The following is a 21,899-nucleotide window of genomic DNA, read 5'->3' as shown; positions in this document are numbered from 1 at the left end:
AAAAAAGTAACATTTACTGAGTATAAAAAGTTATGCAATTTTATCATACAACGTATAATGTACGTATAAAGAGTACCATTGGTTTTTTTAAAGCATAAAATGATAAAATTATTGAAAATAATTTTGAATAATATCCCAACTCATGACATAAATATTTAAACGACTTATCAAATTATCTAAAAAGAAAAGCCTTCAAGGATCTTTAAGAAAAATCAGCAAAAATATTGTCTATAAGAATTAACAAAGATAGGTTTTCGTTTATTAGTATGACGGACTAATCAATCAATTCTACCGGAAGCTTCTATTTATTTATCTGAATAAATACACGATTATTTATCAAAAATTAATACTATAACCAAATACCTACCAATGAACGAACATTTTTATACCGTAAAATATAATAAAAAATAACATTTAATCGTTTAGATGTAAAAAAAAATCTGTGAAAGTCAATGCTGTATATAAGTTTCGAGTGAACTTCGTCATAGAATAGGTTACAATGATGGCTGAAAGTCAGATGCATTATACATGAATAAAACATTTTTAAACGGACACTGTGTGTTAGCTCATATTTCGAAGGATATTATACAATATTCTTAAAATATAGAGTTATTTGTTTTTTATTTCTAATACGGTATGGGTAATCGATATGTTGAATTATTTTTTTTTCCACAGGCATTAAATATAATACTCAGTAATAATTAAGAAAATATTTGATTATATATTATTATTTTTTACAATTTGTAATTAACTTAAAGTACCTAAAAGTCAATACCAAGTTGGCGAGGTACCTGAGAATTATATAATATTATTAATGTAAATAGTGCTTAAAATAAGTACTAAGATTTAGAAATTTTACTTGCGAATAGAAATTGATAATTTTAGTAATAGTACAAAAGCCCACTATAAACTTAAAAAAAATTCTCTATAAAATTAAAATATTAAAAGTATAACAATTATTAAAAAGAAAAAAATATATATCACGATGTTCGTATTTTTATTTCAAAAACGAAAAGCAATATTTTATTTATTTAAGTAAGTATTTACAATTAATAATACATCAGGTATTGAACTTGAATAAATAAAATATAGGTAGTTTACATTAAAGTTTTAAAAATTAATGAATATTTGACGCAAGCCTGAAACATTTTGTTTTTGTTTTTTTTTTTGTAAATATATTATTAAGTTCGACATGTAAAATAATTATAAGACAAAAATTTAAAAAATAATTAATACGATTTGTGTGTTTAACATTTTTATAGAAATCACTTAATATAGGTATCTTAAAAGTAATAAAAAATAAAATAAAAGTTCATGAAGAAGTTACTTTTATATTAAATAATGTTTTATACTTACGTATTATTTATTTATTTTTAATACAGAAGTAAATGTATACTAAAAATATCACTTTAAAATATTCCGAGTACAATTTACTACCCCAAAAAAATAAATTGGACAAACCCATAAGTATCTAAGTGTGCTCTTTGGGTTACTTCTCTAATATTTAACTAACAGTATTAGACGTGAATAACTGTGAGATGGAGACTACAAATCCAAATGTAGCGTCCTTTTAATATTTTATTTTTAAGCACCTGTACCCTATGTATTTAATTAAACTTCGATCTACAAAACGAGCGTCGAGTCTTGGTAGTAAGTTGTAGCCATAATTCATAATGGCATAACGTAACTTAAACTATGTAAATTACTTATTAGTTGTTACCTTTGATGTACTTTTGAAGTAACATAATAGTTATTTGATTACATTTTATACAAAGGAACTTATGATACACTATAACTCAATAAAATAATGTGTTTTGACGATGTCACACAAAACCTGAAATTAATATTTGTAATGCTTCATAATTTATAAGTATTATTAAATTTTTACGATAATACGATCTATGAAGAAAAATCTTGAACAAATTTAAATTCTAAACCATTAGATCAAATTTAATATACAATTAAGCCAACACAATTAATAATAAACACATTCGATTTCCTATACAAAAACACGGATTCAATTTGAATTAATTTAAATTTTTTTTTTATAAAAGTAACTAATCAAACACTGGTAATGCATATATTGCAAAACCTACTTCCGGGACAATCACAGCGCGGTCGTATAAAATGTCATATGATGTGTATATTATATGATAGTTGTTTTATTTACTGCAAGTCATTAACGCCAAGGGGATACTTCCGGTCTTGTTGACGTGGTTTTTTTTATTTGTATTTTAGTTGGTAAATATTACGAATGTTATACGCACTTCTCGCAGTTTGTTGTCTATATATAAATCAGTAGCTCTCAACATTTCCGAGTACATCCCCTACCTTTTGAAGCACCAAGAATAGAGGTACTTTTCTTGATTTTGGTCGATAATAAGCATATTTTTTTTATTTATCGAAATTATTTAAAAATGTGTTCATCAATCAGTATTGTTGCTTTATTCTTTTATGAAATCTGATTGTGAGTATACATATATAAATAGTTAGTTTCAAGATAATGTTTATTAAGTCTGGATTCGTTTTTACGTAAGTGTGCAAAAGCGTCTATTGTTACACAAAAATAAATCTGACAATGTTTACCTTTTTAAGTGGTGGTTCATTAAGTAATTTTCAAATCGTGCATGCTTATTATAACTAGTAATTTTTTATTTGCCAATGTTAGATTTGTAGGTAATTGTAAGAAAAAAAATAATCAAAGAAGTTTGTTACTCTTATATTTATGGTACAACACTTAATAGGTTATAATAATATGTAAATAGTACAAAATTAGATTATCGATACTGTAAAAATGATTGTCATCCGTGATCTTACATTTTTGGTTTGAAATACCTACAGTTAAAAACTCGTAGTAAAAATGTTAAGATATCTGAAAAATGAAGATCCTATACATTCGTTAAGTTATAAGTACACGTGTAAACTTGTTTAATCATGTATCATACATTTTGGTTTATTATGCTAGGTAATTTACTCTTATTTAGTCTTTCTTCTAGGGAGAAGAGAGCTCGATTATTTATCTACCACTTGCCCAAATATAAAGTAAAAACTAATCATTTGTAAGAATACTTAAGCGGTATAAGATACGCGTTATACTTTACAAATTTTTGATTTATTTCAATTTCCGAGATACGATGAACAGATAATAATCATACTTACTTAATGATATACATTGATAATGATTTTATTGGTTAAAAAAAAATCAAAATTTATTATTTTAGATTTCGAAAAACGATTAATTTTATTACAATATTATCAAACACAGTAGTAATTTCACAATTAATATTTATAAGCCTCAAACACCATTTTTGTCAGTAAACCACAAGGTTTTTAATCTACGAGTAATAAATAATTTTAAAGCAATTAGAAATACATAATATTTGAATAATTTAATAAGTAAAAATGAGTATAATTTATAAAACTATAAATAAAATAATATCAAATAATAAATTATACTTAATATTTGTGGTTAATTTATTTTAATTTTTATGATGGAAATCACATTTTTACAAAAAAAAAAAAAATTGGTAAACAATTAACTGAACTTCTATTGAAAACTGTCATAAAAATATGTGTAAAACAAAAAGCGATAAAACCGGTATTTATTAATGTTAATTGTGCTGATTAACCTCAAATAATTATTATAATTTTTAAATATCCACACAATTTTTTAGTACTTTATTTATGTTAGAATTTAAGCAACTTAATAATAAACTGAAATGTTTTAAATTTTCACTATCCAATTTATAAAATAAAATGTGTTCTAATCACAAATTTTTGTTTTAATAATTGCTAATACTTTTACTATAATAATAATAATACATTGTTATATTTTACATACATTTTTATACATTTATATTCTTTAAAAATCATTTAAAAATGTGTATTGAATGTTATCTATTACATTAAATTAGCACACAAATTACAGATCCAAGAGTTATTCCTCTCTCAAAGTATATATAAAAAAAAAAAAAATTAAAAGGACCTAACTATAGGGATTGCTGTAACCGTACCAATGCATAACACCGATTGTATGTTTTGCAGTTCACGTTTAGTTTCATTTTTTCTTCAGTGTTAAAATGAATTTAGTATTTACCTACATAAATAAGACACAAATAAAACCCTAGATATTCGATTTTTTTTAAATTTCCAAAAATCTATGTATAGGAAAGTTTAGGTTAAGGCTCTAAAAAAATCATTGTTTGAAAAGGATGAATAAGATTTTATTTCATACCTGGGAAAAATAAAAGACGTTAGAGGAACAATGCAATCAAGTGAAACCCTCTTGTAAATAAATATATATATATATATATCTTATTGAAATGTTGACAGTTCCGTTGAGGATATTAAATGAAATGCCAAGGACATCAAATGCTGCCGGAGGGTGGCACAATAAGATGTCACTGACTCCTCACTACACCCATTCTAGTCTTTTGAAATTTATCTCTGGTACCAAAAAAGAACAACTCAAATGGCATTTATCAAGTTATTTAATGCTGAACGAATATACAAAACAAATTAACAAATTCAAAAAATTAATAAGATGTATCATCATAACTAAATTTAAGTGAATTAAATTCAATCCAAATTAAAATATAAATATCATTTCTAAAAAAAATGGTAATAAATAACAACATTTGTATACAATACTTATATTCTATTATATTAAAATTGTAAAACAGATTTATGATTATAAATATTATACTTCAATTCAAATTTAATATTTAATAGGTATTACTAAACAAATATATTTTTAATTTTATTTGTTTTAATAAATCAACATTCTATTATTCGAATTTTAGTTATTTTATGAGTTGTAACTAGATTTTTTAATAGTCTCTAAACTTTAAACTATATTTTTTTTAGATGTAGCATCATAATAGTTAATTATTAAAAAAAAAAATAAAAATATATTATGATATTATAGCTATTATATAAAATGATGCTTAATACCTATGCTATTATATAATGCGAATTAATAATAAAAAGGTAGATACTAAAATCTTATATAAATATTTCTAAGTGAAAGTATATTATAAATTCTTATAAATTCATAAGTGGAAATAGAGGAGGGTTTGAGAGTTTAAGCCACCCTTAATTTTATGTCATAGATTTAATTGCTTATATCGATGTTAAAAATGTCAGCTCCTTTGAAATTTTAATGAATTTCCGGCTACGTCTGAAATACATTTTAAACGTCTATGCTTTGAATGTACTTTTTTATTTCATTTAATAGTTTTAAAAATAATTATCCATACGTTTGATTTAAATTATAGTAACCACAGTAGGTATATTATAAACGTTTAACCGATACTCATTATACAAATGTAAAATACTGAACAAGTGCTTGTTTAAATAAATAAATATTTGTTGTATATGTGCTGTAGTTTTGTAATAATACGCTATTCGAGAGTCGAAGATACAACTATTGGAATACTTTTCATGTTTACAACATTACAGTCATATTATTTTTAATATATCGATATGTAAATGTGATATGGTGCTGTACCGAATATATTAGAATACCTTTTAATAATTTCAACATATTATTTTATCGGCTGACGGTATTATTTTAATACACATGTACTTGTAAAGAATTTGAATTATAAATGAACAATTTAAAATATAAAAATTAATGGATTTTATTAGTAGGTACTTAGTGATATATATATTTTTTTAAACTCCATTTTTTCATATTCCATTGGATTTGAATAATATTATAGTGTATTTAAAAATGGTAAAGTTAAAGAAATATAGATATTATTATTACATTTATTATTTTTACCTTACCTTTAAACTAATAGAGTTTACGCGTACGAAATCTATTAACAGTGCAATATTTGTTTGTTAACGTGAGCTGTAATAATGAACTTCGTCGAATAGAGCAACTAAGTTTAGAATTTTGGATAACATCCAAAAAAGCGATAAAAAGCCAACAAATACTGATTCGTTTGAAAAAAAAAAACAATTTTTGAACTATTTAATAAAATTGTGTATGTGTTTGGGAAAAATAAAATTGGAATGTTTCCACATAAATAAATTCGGCTGTAGAGAAAAAAATTAAATCTAATGATCATTGAAAAGAAAAATATATTCAAGGGAAAACCCAAGTGTTATGCATTTAATTTTTTTGAATTTCTGACAATTATTATATATACATACTTTTGTCACATGTATCATGTTTCTACCTGTACATCACAATTCTCAGTTACTCGTAGTAAAACCCATAATACAGTAAGTTATCAAATCAATGTCATAATTAGTTTATGATCCACAGTGCGTATATATAACATAATATTTAATAGTACCGTATTATTATTTATTGTGTAGGTAATGTAATCACAAATACCTATATCTTTAATTTTTTATTATTTTAATTATAGTTTGATTTCCTTAATATGACCAATATATTATAAAAAACGAACCTTATTTACTTTTTTTCGGCATTTGAGATTATATTTTTTAAATTATTCAAGTAAAGCATAATTTATTTTCTAAAAAATGTCCAATAACAAAATATACACGAATATAAAATCAATACATTATTCAATGATTTTGAAACCAATACACTAGCTAACATAAAGATTCAAAAACTATTTGAAATCATTCATAATAAATTTATTTAATTTAATTGAAAAATACGAGGGTAATAATACTAATAAAAATAAATGATAATGAATCAATAAATGTTAATCTACTAAACAACTATGAAATGGTTTTTAATTATTTTTTTGTAAAATGTGATTAATTTTCAAATGTAAAAAACTAAATACTATAAAGGTATGCAATAGTTGTTTAGCTATTTAGAATACCTAGTTACTTTATTATAATTAACCTTGTTAATATCACAGTATAATAATGTATTAAACAATTATGTATTTAAGAAATACTAGAAAAAATCCATGGAATGAAAATAATTTACAAGTGTCATTTCGTTCAAAATCCAAGATGTTTCTTGAGTTTGATTACATAATATATTTATGTATAAAATTTTTTTATGGTATTGGATATAAGTTCAATTCATTGCGATTTTAAATTACAATAATGTTAGATTTTTCTCAATACTAAAAATATTATAATAACATTATTATACTTCATTTGAAGTATGAAAATGAATTGTTTAATATTTATAAAAATATTAGGTAACCTACTTACTTATACATTATATATACCAGCGGAAACGGACTGTGAGATAGGCAAGTGTTCTGCCATGAAAATATCTTGCTCTACCATTAGCCCGTCCTAAAATATAGCGTACAGAATGAGACCTCAATCTTTAAATGTATGAAATACGATAAAGTTGAACATTGGAATTTATTAAAAAAAAATGTGTTTTCATAATTCATAATATAGTTGGGTAGTTGGCTCACGAAATAGTTGTTGATCTACATACGGTCGGAAAAATAAAATACAATTTTTTATTTGTTTTCACATTTTATTTAAATTAAAAAAAATGTTATTTTATATAAAATGCACTTCACAATTTAATGATAACGTTTCAATGAAACAAACGTAAAATATTATTGAATTTGTATTTAAAAAATCCTTGTTCGGTATAAAAATTAAAGACGAAAAACGTGTATTTATAGACATAATATATAATGCGTATGAAAGCTTATAAAGGATAATCATAGGATTATTCTACACATGAAAATTCTTTTTCCTCGAAAATACTGATTGATTTTGTAAGCTATTTTTTTTTTTTTTTTAATAAATAAATTGGTAAAAAAAATGATTTAATCGTATACCTAATAATACTCCATTAGGAAAATGAATAAAAAAAAAATAAATAATAATATATCACACCAAAAAATATATAACAACGTAGACTAAAACAATTTATTGCTTGACACAACATTAAAAAAAAACTACAATTATTATGTGCCATGTACACATAATTAGGTACTATAATATATTAAATAATGTATGTTTATAAGCTACTTATATGGGTATAAATTATATATTATGTTACTAGGAATAATTTTATGAAAATTATGAAGTACTCGTAATTATGTGTTATTCGCTTTTAGAAAAATTATTTAATTTAGAATGATATGTAAATCGTTAGGTACAAAAATATTTTTTTTCATTAATTAGAAACTTAATACCTTTACATACAATTTATACAGCGTACATTTTTAATGCAATGATTTTAAAACGTTTTTCACTCGGGTAAGCTCTGACCATCTGGGTTTAGCTTTTAAGTTCACCCGAATAGAAAAATAATGTATTGTTCACAGATTCTTCTTGATGACACATTGATTAAAATTATCAATAGTGTCAGGCTTTATTCAGGTAGCTAAATACGTGATTGAAGGTTTTTTACATTAGAGCTTAAGGGGATTTTCGCCAAATTTAAACAACCGTTTTTTAAGGATTTTAGTAGGTATATTAGCAGAAAATTGACATGTTTCATGTTTTGTTTTTTTAGCGTACAATAATACAGTTACTTAATAGTTAATATATTGGGTTCAATACGCATAATGTTTAACTGGTCTATTTATTTCAGAGTAAATACTTAGATATATTTATTGAACGAGTATTCTATAAACGTAACCTACCTGTGGGTTGCCATATAATGTTTAAGATGTACATTTTAAACTAAAATTATTTTGGTAAATAGATTTCACGAAGATATAAGAACAAAAAACATAAACTTTATATTATTTTGTTTGATTATTAATCTTTTATATTCTTTTAGTAAACCACTTCTAATAAACGTAATTGTCATTGGAATTACCATACGTAAAATATAATGAAAAAACATTATTTTATTTTTTTACATTAAAACAACATATTTTGTTTTATAAGCCAGATAATTGTAACACAGATAAAATATTGAGATTTTTAAAAAACTAGGTATACATTCAAAACATAACATTATACATATAGCAGCAAACTCGCAATGCCGCCACGTAAGCATTATAAAGACAAAAAAAAAAAACTAACGTGCTAAATAAAAACAGCATTGTTCAAACTAAAATTACAGCAATTTTATTTTATAATTACTAGATAGTTGTTAAACAACGGACGGTGCATCAATATTAAATTATATATTTTTAACTAAGTAGATACACGTTTTTAAATGTTAACTAGTATGATTCAAATTTGAATGTAAGGCGTTCATGGGCAAACGGCTAAAATGATTTATCGTTCATCACCTGACGGCAAGTTATTCGCAAATCAAAAATATAACTCTACAAAACTAAATTGTTTTATAGTACAGTACAGCATTGATTATATTATGAATGCGAGTATTAAATTAGTTATAAGTCACTTATAATAAACATTACTTACATGTATAATGTAATATTATATTATTATATTAATTATTAGTCACAACTGCAAAGCTAATTTTGAAAATTTTAATTTATATAGTTCGTGCATTATAAAATGTATATATTTACAATTTGACGGATTTATCTAATGAGAATTCATTAACCTTCATGAAATGATAAAATCAAGTAGATATCGAATTACATTCTTAATCCAAAATCAGTATAATCTCACGTCATCGCAACCTACTCATTTTCTAGGTTTATTTTGCGACTGTCATATTTAAACAATTAATAGATACAAATCTTGTTAATAATAATGTTCAACACGAAAGCGCGTTTGGAAAATAATTTTTCTCTGAATTGTTTGGCAATAAGCCCTTTTGGCAATGACCATCGAACTACTAAACAACGTAATCTTCCAATTTTACATAGGGAAAATTTCGATTTTGGTGTACGCCAAATGTACATAACTACCAAATGTCTTTAAAATAAAATATTAATTTATATTTTTTCTTCTGGGTAAATAAATTAAATATCAAATGCATGTAGTTGATTAATGCATACATTATTTTGTGCATGTACAACTGTAGATATTTAAATAACTAATAACTAATAATTATTATTTTTAATGATTAAATGAAATTAATTTTTAATTTATAGTAGGTAAATATAAATAATACGCATATAAATCAAATTCTAAATGTATTATGTATAGTAAGGTCATATATAAACTTTTTGTAAAAACTTAGTTGTTAAAATAAAAAATCGTTAAACGATAAATTAAAAAAAAATTGTGTAAATAATATACTTATTTAACACCACAAATTCTAATTTGGCTTTTAAAATTATTGCTTTATCACACTTTGATTTATTACTCGTTCGATTTAAAATAAAAATTGTTGTTGGTAGGTACATATTTATTATGGTAAGATAATACCATTTATTTTTTAAATAATTATACTACGTTTTCGAAAATTCAGCAATATATAAAAAGTAATAATGAATATAACTATAAATAACCAAATTTTAATATTATGTTAAAAGTAAACTATAAAATTAACACATATCATTAGTTGTATTTTTAACATTTAAAAATTTATGTATTAAATTAGTAGTACATGTTTTATCGTTATATGTCCTATAAATATAAAAATATATTTAATTAATAGTTATATTTACATATAATTTTATCTATTATTAATCAAATTTGTTGAACTACTAAAATAATAAATTAGCATATGTACAAATAAAAATGTAACTTATATAGATTATGAATACTAAATAATCGAAGTTCAATTTATAAATGAGAAGGTATTTATAATAACTATTTATATTTCATGATAGAATTAATTGTATAGTTATTCAATATTAATTATTAAAATTACTATTGAATTAAGCAGTTATGTATTTTCTATGAATATAAGTATATGTCAATGGAAAGATAAATGTAACGTATAAGTTTTTAATTGATCATATAGCAATAATTACATTATAAAAATCATTCCGATAAAATCATTTAAAAAATGATCACAGCAAAAGACTGTAAATAGAATATTGTTGGTAGGTTAGGTTGAAAAAATAGGATATAATTTAATTTAATACGGAGTTTTAATCGAGTTGTCTATATAAAAATGCATACATAGAAAGTATACTGTCACAATCATAACACGAGATGCTGAATATCACAATACTGCTATTACTGTGATATTATAATAATTAATGTGATATAATGTCAGTTTATATTGAAATAATACATAAATAAATTAGCTCGCATAAAATCATAATAAAAATATCACGTTATCGATACTATTGTTATATGAATGGCATTTGAAAACATTGTTATAAGTATATCTGGCTGCAATAATCGTGTAAACATAACATAGACATAGGTGAGTCGGTCATTTATATGATATTTTACAGTCATGAATAATATTGTGTTTGACGAGTAAATATTTTTTATTCTCGTCACTTCAATGATTAAAAGCTTACTATTTTCTGAGTTCCAGAATAACTTAAAATCGGGCACCGTTATATCAACCTCCGGCGGTGACGCTAATTGGAAAAATCCCTAATAAAACTGTCATTTTTCTCAAATCTCTCTCTCAAAAAAAAAAACAAAGCTACAAGAGTAACGACAACTATAATACAGAAAATTACAATAATAATAAAAAAAGTTACCTGCACAAAATCACGACGGGCATCACGTTTCGTACGAATCGTTTAAACATCGGCAGTGTGAATATTATCGCCTTGGACAGAGTCACAGCCGACTTTGCGACGATATACGCTTACGTTTATCGTACAATATCTCGGATAATATATATATATATTACATAAACATTAATAATAATAATATGTATATTTTCAAGCGACGACCACCACCTGCACCACTCGGCGATAACGTGTCGACGTCGATTAGTGGCGAAAACCGTTGCGAGTTTGTTTGGGAAATCGATATTTTTTCGAAATATTTTATTATTATAATGGGTCGCGGTTTGCCCGGTTTTTTTCCCCGGCGACTGACCGCCGGAACCGATCGTATGGTAAGACGACAACCGAGTAAAAAACTTATTAAAATATATATATATGTACCACGGAGGCGCCCTCAAAGCACCAGGAAAAACGCGGTCCGAGGACGGTGGTGACAGGTATATGACAATAATAAGGACGTGATAATATTATATTAATAATGGGTGTTTTTGCCGCGGTCGACGAGTGCGTCGGTTCTACTGGAAATTGTTTCCACCCGACGAAAATCCGCGGAAACGAAACCGTCGTCGGTCGCGCGGTGTCGTGGTCTCGCGGTCGTACCACGTCGTGCTGCGTCCGGTGTGCGTGCGCGTATGGCCCCGTAAATCGTGTGTTGCGACCGGCGGCGGCGGTGTAGATTCGCGCTCGCGTTTCCCTAACCCGCGTATTACTACGGCGTGTCCGCCGCCGCCGCACCCCGCGCAGGGCCCACCACCGCCGCCCGCAGACCGTCGGCACCCGCCGCCCCTCGTCGTCACCCGCCGACGTATATTTATTTTTATGTATGTATATGTGTATAGTAACCGCGGCTAGAGAGCGTTACGGTGCGGCGAAACGCGCGCGCGCGCGCGCGTGTTCGGTCGCTCGCTCGCTGGTCTGTAAACAGAGAGCGCCGAAAAATCGCCACCGCCGCCGGTGTGTCATTTGCGCGTCGTCATCGCGCTCACGGTGTATATCGGAAATGCACACCGCGCGCGCCGCCAACGACGACGGTTGCAGCGGGACTTATAGAGTGACACGCGTGCGCGCCATCGTCCGACGACCGTTTTTCACCGTCGCCAGACGGAAACGCTATTCTCTCGCTGTACGTTTTCTCTTCACGCCGCCGCCGCCGCCGCCGCCTCGTCCTGCTCTCGTGGACCGAACATTCTCCGGCGAGCCTTTTATCCCCCGCACTTTATAGTCTCTTCGCACGTCACCCTTTGCAACACAAACCGTTTCGTCGAAATTCCACACACACCCCAACCCCCGTAGTTTAGTAGCTTTTATTCGTTTGCCCGAACACACAATAGCGTCTGCCATTTGATAAGTCATCCCCCTCCGTCTCATTATATATCGCGCGTGTGTGTGTATGTATATATTTGTGTTACTAATGGAATAAATGACGTGCTATAATTTTATGATATTATAACACATATAGTATAGATAGGAACACTAACTGTGTGCGGCACCGATTTGTGATTAATCGAATTTCGACCCTAAAAAAAAAAATTTAAACCAGCCATTTTTACCGTTCTTCCGGTTAAGACACATCATATATTATTATTATCGTCCACTGTTATTTTTCACCCCCACGTATTTGGACTTTCGGCCACCCCGTGGGGCAAATTAGATCGAGAAAAATCCTGTATAGGTGATACTTATATATATATGTACCTACACAACGCCGCACTTACGTTAAATTCAATATTATAATGAAGGAGAAAGGAGGGGGGAATGTTTTCAAAAAATCGGAAATTAATATATTAAGAATCCATGCAAGATATACAACACTGCGCGCCGCATATTATAATTATATACTCGTTGTGTTTGAAAAATGATAAATTTGCATTATCGTTATTACTTACGTTTTTCATAAGTGTGGAAATTCTTTAAAATTAAATGAATTGTTATTAGATACCTTTGTAGGTAAATTTCATTAAAGCAAGTCAAAACAAATGAATATTTATTAAAACTAAAATTTTGTTTTTTTTTTTTTTATCTCCAAAGTTTCAAGTCATACGTTAACGTTTTTAAATAAAACACCGTTTAATAGATAATATAATTTTTGTATTTTAATAATGATTATAAATTGGCAACCAATTTACACGATCCGTTTGGATTATACTCTTACATTAGAATATTTACATTTATCTGTAATATTATAGAATTTTTTAAACTGTGATGGTTCTATAAATATTTTATTTTTTGTTTTATATTTTTTTTTGCAAGCACGTCAATTGCTCTTAAATTTTACAATCTCTTTAAATACATAACGTGATATATCTAACCTTTAAATTGTTGGTTGCCAAAAGTTAATAAAATCTTATTACAGACGCATGTTTACACGTGAATTTCAAAGGGTTCTATATTCCCTTTCAATTCCAGTTGATTTGCTAAAAGTATAAAATATTAAATTTACGTGAAATTAATAAAAAAAATAATTATTTTATCATATAAGTTTACCTGTCGACTGGCTTTGGTTATATTGACGTGAATGTAGTACAATATTGTGATTTGTATTGATTATATGTTCATCCGTATTACTGTAACACTGTTCGATTTTACGTTGCCACGTAGAATTAATGCAATACACGTATGCACTTTATTAATAATACATCCCATTAACACATCACTGAATTATGGGGATCGGAATTTTCGAATAACACGAAATTGAACAGATTTTTTCATTATATTTATTAATCATACTCCCGTTTATAATCAACGTAAACTTATATATGAGCTGATTAAAAACTGTCAATGTAAATCTATTTACTTTGACCATTGAATAAAACATTAATCTATCCTTAAAATATAAATCAAAAACAGGCATTTGTTTGTTATCGCTTTTCCAGCGTGCAGCGTACCGTAAAATATGTATTCCCCGCCACCTGCAGGATACCGTCCATCCACTGTCTATAATCTAAAAATTTGAAATTTAATTCGATATTTCTATTTATTTTGTTATCTTACATTGAAGTATGTCAAAACGAACATTTTTATATAAAAAAGGGCAAAATACTTCTTAGATAAGATTTTGAATTGTATTTTATTGTATAACATCGTGTGTTAGTATAATAAGTTACTGGGCTGTCGTTATTGTATGTTTATATTATATTGTGTAACTTCGAGTGCGTACGTACCTTGCAAAAATTTTTTGTACCAATTCATTTATGGTGTAATATTATGAAATATTAACCATAAACAGTGCTAAAATTAACCATAAACAATATTCCTATTGATATTATTTACATTTATTTGAAAATGTTGTTTGACCATATTGGTATATTATATACTTCATATAAAGAAATGTCTAGATTAAAGACTGCTGTTTGTCGGACGGTCGCACGGTGGTGGGTGGGAGCACATTTTAATCATTTCATACGATACGGTGGCGCGATATAAAATAAGTAGGTACCGTTATTGTATCAACCATTTCCGATTCCCATATTATTTATAAATGTACTATATACTAGATTTTTTCATTTATTTTCCACAATAAATTGAAATAAAATTAAAATTTCAAGTCTTTCAAACTAAAGTCGAAAATTCTATAAACAAAACTATAGCAAGACAAAAACACAAAGGTATATATGGCTCACGGACAATTATAGTATATGTTGCGTTTACGAAATGTAAAAATAAATTTTATATTTTAAAATTAAAGACTTATTTTTAAGTTAATTAGTTATTATTTACATAACAATATAACATATTATTTGGGTCGTTAATAACAATCCAAACAAAGAGTTATAATCTAAATTTTTCTTGAATTATTCGAACACACGAAACACTTGAGTGTTTTCCAAACTTTTAAACATTTCAAAATTTAATTAAAATAAAATAGATTTTTGTTTGTAATTTCAATTTAGTAAGTATAACTTTAAAATTAATAAAACTATTCTACCCTATATTGGAAATAAACACATAATAAATGTAAGTTATAAACAACTGCAGTAGATGATTTCTGTTGTTATTATTATCGATACATTTAAACTGTTTGAGTTATTCAAGAGTTCGATTAGTTCGAGATCTTTAGTATTTTTATAGTCGTTTTAGACAGCACTTGTTAGTTTTTTATTCTATAGTCAATATTATGTATAAAGAAACATTGAATTATAATAAATGATAATAGCTATAAAATAGTAGTAAATAAATAACCAACAATTGATACGTATATATTATAGTTATGTGTACAGTACCACAGTCTGCAGTGTACATATTTAATGAAGAAACTACAAAACGCTTTAAGAGGTAAGGTTTTTGCTTAGCGGAATATTTATGTTTAGTGGTTAAAATTTCCGCTCAAAAACCTTTATAAAATGTCAAACGACATTTTCATACATGTGACTCTAGAATGCGCATATTTTTAACAACGTTTCTACATATAGTTGCTGCGTGGAAATATTTAATGTCTTTGATAGTGTTGGTTTACCGTGAATTTCTGCATTTACGTTTCTGAAACGTAAAAATGTTCATACCAAAGATGGTTTTTGTATAATTATTTATTTTTAATTATTTATTTCATTCGTTTAACTTGAATAGAAACTCAATCTATTCGATGTATGTATTATTTACATATTAAATAGCTGTTCGCACTATGTATAGTGTATACCCAAATTCAATAAAAGTTATATTTATAAATTAAGTTCATATATCTATTAATCAATGTTAAACGTTTCAATGTCCCATCGACCACTATATAATTGAACTGCTTGAAAGTTTTACCTTCGAATAATATATGCAGCTGTTCCAAAAATATATTAAGGTAATTGATACAATGCTCTAAAAATGTCAAAATGCCAAAAATGATTAAAATATACAAATTAAAAATAGCATTTTTTTTTAATCTCGATTTTTTTTTTTATGAACTACCCTACTGGTTTTATAACTGTTAGCATTCACTTTCTGTACTTATGTACATAAAGTAACAGTAAATTAGTATACTATATTTTTAAAACCAAATTTATTTGTTATCATTTGAAATCTCAAATCTCTATACCTCATATAATTTATTAAAAGCCCAATGTTATTTGAATCTTTTTATATATTTTTGTAATACTATTAACGATGTAGGAACCTACGTTATACTTGTATCATCATCCGCATGATTGTATAGCTATACAAAATCAATTTTTCTTGAAAAGATATTAGCACTTTAATGTCAAAACTTTTTCTAACTAATTCTAAGTAATATATTGAACTAAATATATTTTCTTTGAATTCAAAAATGTATCTACTAACGCAGTATTCATGTCAAGTTTATATTTTCCAAAAAACTTTGATAAAAAAAATAATTGATTACATCAACAAACATTCTTGAGACACGAAACAAAAATAAAAATATATATTTATCATTTCGTATACATATATTATACACGTATACAATATGTTCGTGTCATACGAAACCTATGTAATTATGATTAAATAAAATCAAAACGTTATATTTAATTAAGAAACCATTTGAAAGGGAATGTTTGAATAAATCATTAGAATAGTAAAAACTTATGATAAACTTTCGAAGTGCGCTTTAGAAATAATATTTAATTGAAAACCACGAGTTTATACACACACACATACACACACATATATTATAAATGCAAAATGCATGCACATAATTTTATTATAAATTAAAAGTGTATTAATTGTCAGACAACAACTGGTGTCATCTGTAGACTGTAGTTAAGCTTTAAAGTCTAAATACTTTAAAACACACAATACAAAACAATAAAGAACTCGATGGCGTTAAAAATCGTATTTAAATATATTTTAGATTTTTTTTGTATCCATCATATTGAACTATTTAATTACGATGTAATTATGTAAGATTTTATTTCATTAACCGTAATAATTGATAAATGGGAATGTATCGATGAATTTAGACATTTATAAGTTATACTATTGGTTACTGCATTACAATGATCTTAAATATATAAACCGGTAATCATTTATTATTAATATGCATTGAGTTATATTTATGTAAAATTTAAGCAGTGTTAATTATAAAGTAGGTATAATATTATTTATATTTTACAGGTATTAAAGTGTAAATTGTATAATTTTATGTATATGTATTTATTATTATATATATTGTAATATTGATTTTAATAGAAAAGAAACAACACCTTAATTTCCTGTCATGAATTCAATAAAGATCTTATTTATTCGTACTATAATTGTACGTTTAAGCTAGTTCAAAGCTCATTTTGATATTGTCTTATAATAGTTTGGTCTTCTTAAATACTTATATAATAAATAGATCATATGTTTCGTATGCTCTATCAAAGAACAATTAAGAATTAAGATAATCACAGGATTCTAAAAACAGTATTTTTTTCTGTGTAGTTTAGGTCATAACGCAGGGCTGAAATGTATATACATTATACAATTATGAAATCTATTCTTAAAAATACGAGTTTACACCATAAGTAGCAAATTATGCAATAAATATGCTCGTAAAAACAATGATTTAAAAAAATATATTTGATTTTAAATGTGTTGGCAGTCATTATTAAAATCTTTGAAATTATTTTCTTGCAATTGTAAAGTACAATAAGCCACAACAATACCGAATATGACCTTAAAGTAGGAAAATATTCTCTAGAAAATTTTTTATATTTAATCGCATGTTCGTGAGACATATTGTGAGCGTATTTAGCAATTAGCATACGGTATGAACGACCAGTATAAATATGCAAATGCATACAAATTCGAGTCCTAGGCCACTTATAATAAATTAAGATATAAAATTATTTACCTACTCATAAATTGATTGTCAAAACCATGTTATTATAATTGATTAATAGGTACAATATTAATTATTTTGTTATATTGATTTAAAATTTTTTTTTTCAGCGTTTGTTATACAAATTGTAAGCAAAACTTTACACAATCGACTGTAATAAGAAAGTTTACTATTTGAAACCTTACAATATCGCTGTGTATATTCTGTTTGACATGAATAAAAAGTGCCTCAACTGTAATAAATTATATTCTACAACAGCTGGTAAATTTATGGATTTTGTGCACTTAATGTAATAAATGGAACAATCGTATCCTTTCTGGAATTGAGGAACAAGATAATATGCATGTAATTAAAAATATATGTCTGTCAATGAATGCTGTTCTTAGTATTTAAAATAAAAATATATTTCAATTTATATTACCTACTCAAATATTTTTAAAGTTGTTTAGTAGGAAGTAAAAGTTTATAAAAATGTATTGTGATTTATGAAATTGCGTTATAATTTTTAAAACTAAAAAATTAATTATTTTTAGGTTCACCTTACAATTTTCTAAGTCAATTTGATCTATATACATAATAGTATGCAGTGTAAATGTAAAAATCGAATTTCCATCCATATGTGTTTTAAGACATGTTAGTGTCCTTGCTCTGTCATATGTTCCCCTACAATTTATACTGTTAACGTTTTACGTATAATTAAATTTCGATTTCAAATACAATTTGGATATTTTATACCAAAATATGTTAAATTTGTTAAAATAATATATGTATTTGCATTCATTAACGTTTATGTACTAAATCAAGCAAACAAATTTGTCCTCTATATAATCCTATATGTATTATGTATATGTACAATGACGTATACAAATATCAAGACAAATAATATCAATTTCAGAAAACATGTTTATTTTATTACACAAATTAGAGAAATGGAGTAAGATAATTCAAGTATGTAAAGTTTTTATATAGACATTTATATTTATCGGTTAATTTCACAAAGGTACAAATACAAATATAAACTGCTTCGCAATATACTATACGTACTTCAAAAAACAGTTTTAAATTTAAGTAGTATTTGTTATTCAATTGAATAAACGCAATTGATATGATTTTATGTTTCTCAAGCATTTATAATAATATTATATGTATTTAAGTATTGTATACTTCAGTAATTGGTTATATAGGTAGGTACTCAATAGTGTTAAGGTTAACAAAATACGTGTTTTTAGCATTTATATATTATTAATTTTAAAACCAAGTTAATAACTGAAAAGAGTCACTCTGTTTTACAATAGATTTCCAATGTATCTAGTTTTTGAGTAGGTAATGGATGACGTATTATACTTGAATTTATATATTCCATCTGGATGGTTCTTCGAAGGCAAAATTTTTCTAATATCTCAATGGTTTCTCTAAGCATTCAACTTCCAAATTTCTATTGTCAATTGTTTTTGAAGAAATACGTATGAGCTGTCTCTAATCAATTATATCAATGTGGTTTTTATTATATTTACTCCATTTACAAACGTTTTTAAATCTAATTGTCTATAATTTTGTCTTCTAGTCACTGGGAACAAAACAAATTGAATTAAAATAAAACCGACGTTACAGTCATTGTGAAAATCTATCTACACTAAATACGGAATGGATATCATTGATTAACACTATAATCTGATAAAATTTGATTTCGTTTGACGTAACTATGTGTTTTTAAAAGTCCTCGGGACCTCTGACGGCTGCGTATGACAAGATTACATAATATTGTGTAAAGTGGCTTGACTATTACGACAAGCATATTATAGACCCGTTATCTTTGACATATAAATTTGTTAATTGGATGAAATATTAGTTGGAGTTAGCTATTTAGAACAAATATTAATTAATCGATAACTATATCAAAGGATATAATATGACATAGCCAGCTGATAATTAGATTATTGCGTTTTTTTTATCATTAATATATAAAATAACAAATAACAAATACAACTATACAAGTTAAGTTGAGTTTAATGTATGAATGTTTATATTAATCAGTAAAGCGAATAAACGCCTCCAAACCAAGATAAAAAGAAAACATAATTTGTTTTGTGAATCAATCATAATATACCAATATTTTTCAGATATTGAAAAAGAAAATATCAGCTATCTACATATATTAACGTTTTGAATAAAATATATATTAAAGATTGAAAATATAAAGACATACCTGTCAAAGTAACCTTAACTCCTGTTTCTGTAGATCATTTTGCAATTCAAATCGTCATAAACTAATAAGTAATAATTAATTGAAATTTGAAAAAAAAATAAATAAAAAAATCAATACTTAGTTAATTTTTGGATAGATATTTTTTTGAAGAATGACATTTGGACGCGCCCCAAATTACACTGCTATAAAAATAATAAGTGTTGACACGCACCACCATCAGAAATAGTGAAATCCATCAAAATTAAAATCAAAAATGTATGAGCATCAATGTATAAACAGTATTTACTTCTACATTATAAAATAATATTATGTTTATATGTGTATATATTATATGTATATAATGTCCTTATAATAATCAGTTATGTGAATGGTTTTTATTTGTTTGCTAGTCGACTATTTCCGTATAATATTAATATGCTTGATATATCTATGCATATACTTTAGTAACTACTGTGTCAGACAGCAGCAACATTTAATAAAATAACTACTCGGAAAGAGGTCAAATACAGGTGTATTCTTAAAATATACCACTATACTAATCATGGGTCTTTAGAATAATGAATCATAAACATTTACATTCGAAATAAAAACTGTTTATTATATTATATAAATATAATAAACATTTTAAGAAAATTCTATTTTCCTAACGAGGAATAATGTTTTTATTAAAGTTTTATATTAAATTTGACTTGTTTGTGTAGTTACTAGTTATTCGACGTACCTTTTAATAACTGCGTTGCACTCCATGTACAACATACAATTTTTAATTAAATAATAAAAGCACTAAACTAATATAATAAAATTATTCATGTTAAAATTATCAAAATTATTACAAAAATAAAAGAACAGGATGTATTTAAGGAAAGACGCGTTGAACCAATAAGGTGTATAATATTCTATGCACAATACGTACAAAAATATGATGTTTCATAAAGTGCCCCGGGTAATCCCGTAAAAGATGATTATTTATAATTTAATCTACAGATAACAAAACAAGTCTTAAAATATTCTCATATTGTGCAGAGTCATTAACACGTTTTTATATTTTATATCCATCTATCTACTGCTACAATTTTAGGTCATATAATAGGTATTAGGCATATTATATACGTTTACCGTTATACATCAAATATAGTACCTACACATATTATAATAGATGCTAAATAATAAATGCCGAATACTTACATTTTTGGGTCGAGACGGTTTGTTCAGTTATATGTTCATACATATTTTACTTAGCGATTTTAATTCAACTATACTTGTTCGAATAATAAATCGATTATTTTTGTTTAAGATCTTGCGCTTAAACGAGATTGAAATTTTGAAAATATTTAGACTACTTTCAAGCTATTTATAGGCATTCGCAATGTTCTAATTTGCTAAAAAAAAATTTCGATTTATACCCTATAACATTTTTAATTCTTGGCATTAATACTTGTAA

General features: G+C 26.1%; 1 protein-coding gene across 1 annotated transcript in view; it reads right to left on the bottom strand.

Annotated features, from left to right (window-relative positions):
- LOC113559840 (galactosylgalactosylxylosylprotein 3-beta-glucuronosyltransferase P-like) overlaps nucleotides 1–12,124 on the bottom strand; it is a 51,275-nt gene extending 39,151 nt beyond the window's left edge. The window contains exon 1 of the mRNA XM_026965614.1: nucleotides 11,457–12,124. The gene's annotated coding sequence lies outside the window, so the exon portion shown is untranslated. The remainder of the gene's footprint in view (nucleotides 1–11,456) is intronic.
- Between the last annotated feature and the right edge of the window lie 9,775 nt (nucleotides 12,125–21,899).

Source organism: Rhopalosiphum maidis, chromosome 3 (assembly GCF_003676215.2).
Source record: "Rhopalosiphum maidis isolate BTI-1 chromosome 3, ASM367621v3, whole genome shotgun sequence".
Classification (NCBI taxonomy): Eukaryota; Metazoa; Arthropoda; class Insecta; order Hemiptera; family Aphididae; genus Rhopalosiphum; species Rhopalosiphum maidis.
Note: the sequence above shows the minus strand (reverse complement) of the source record. Positions and strands in the feature narration are given on the sequence as shown.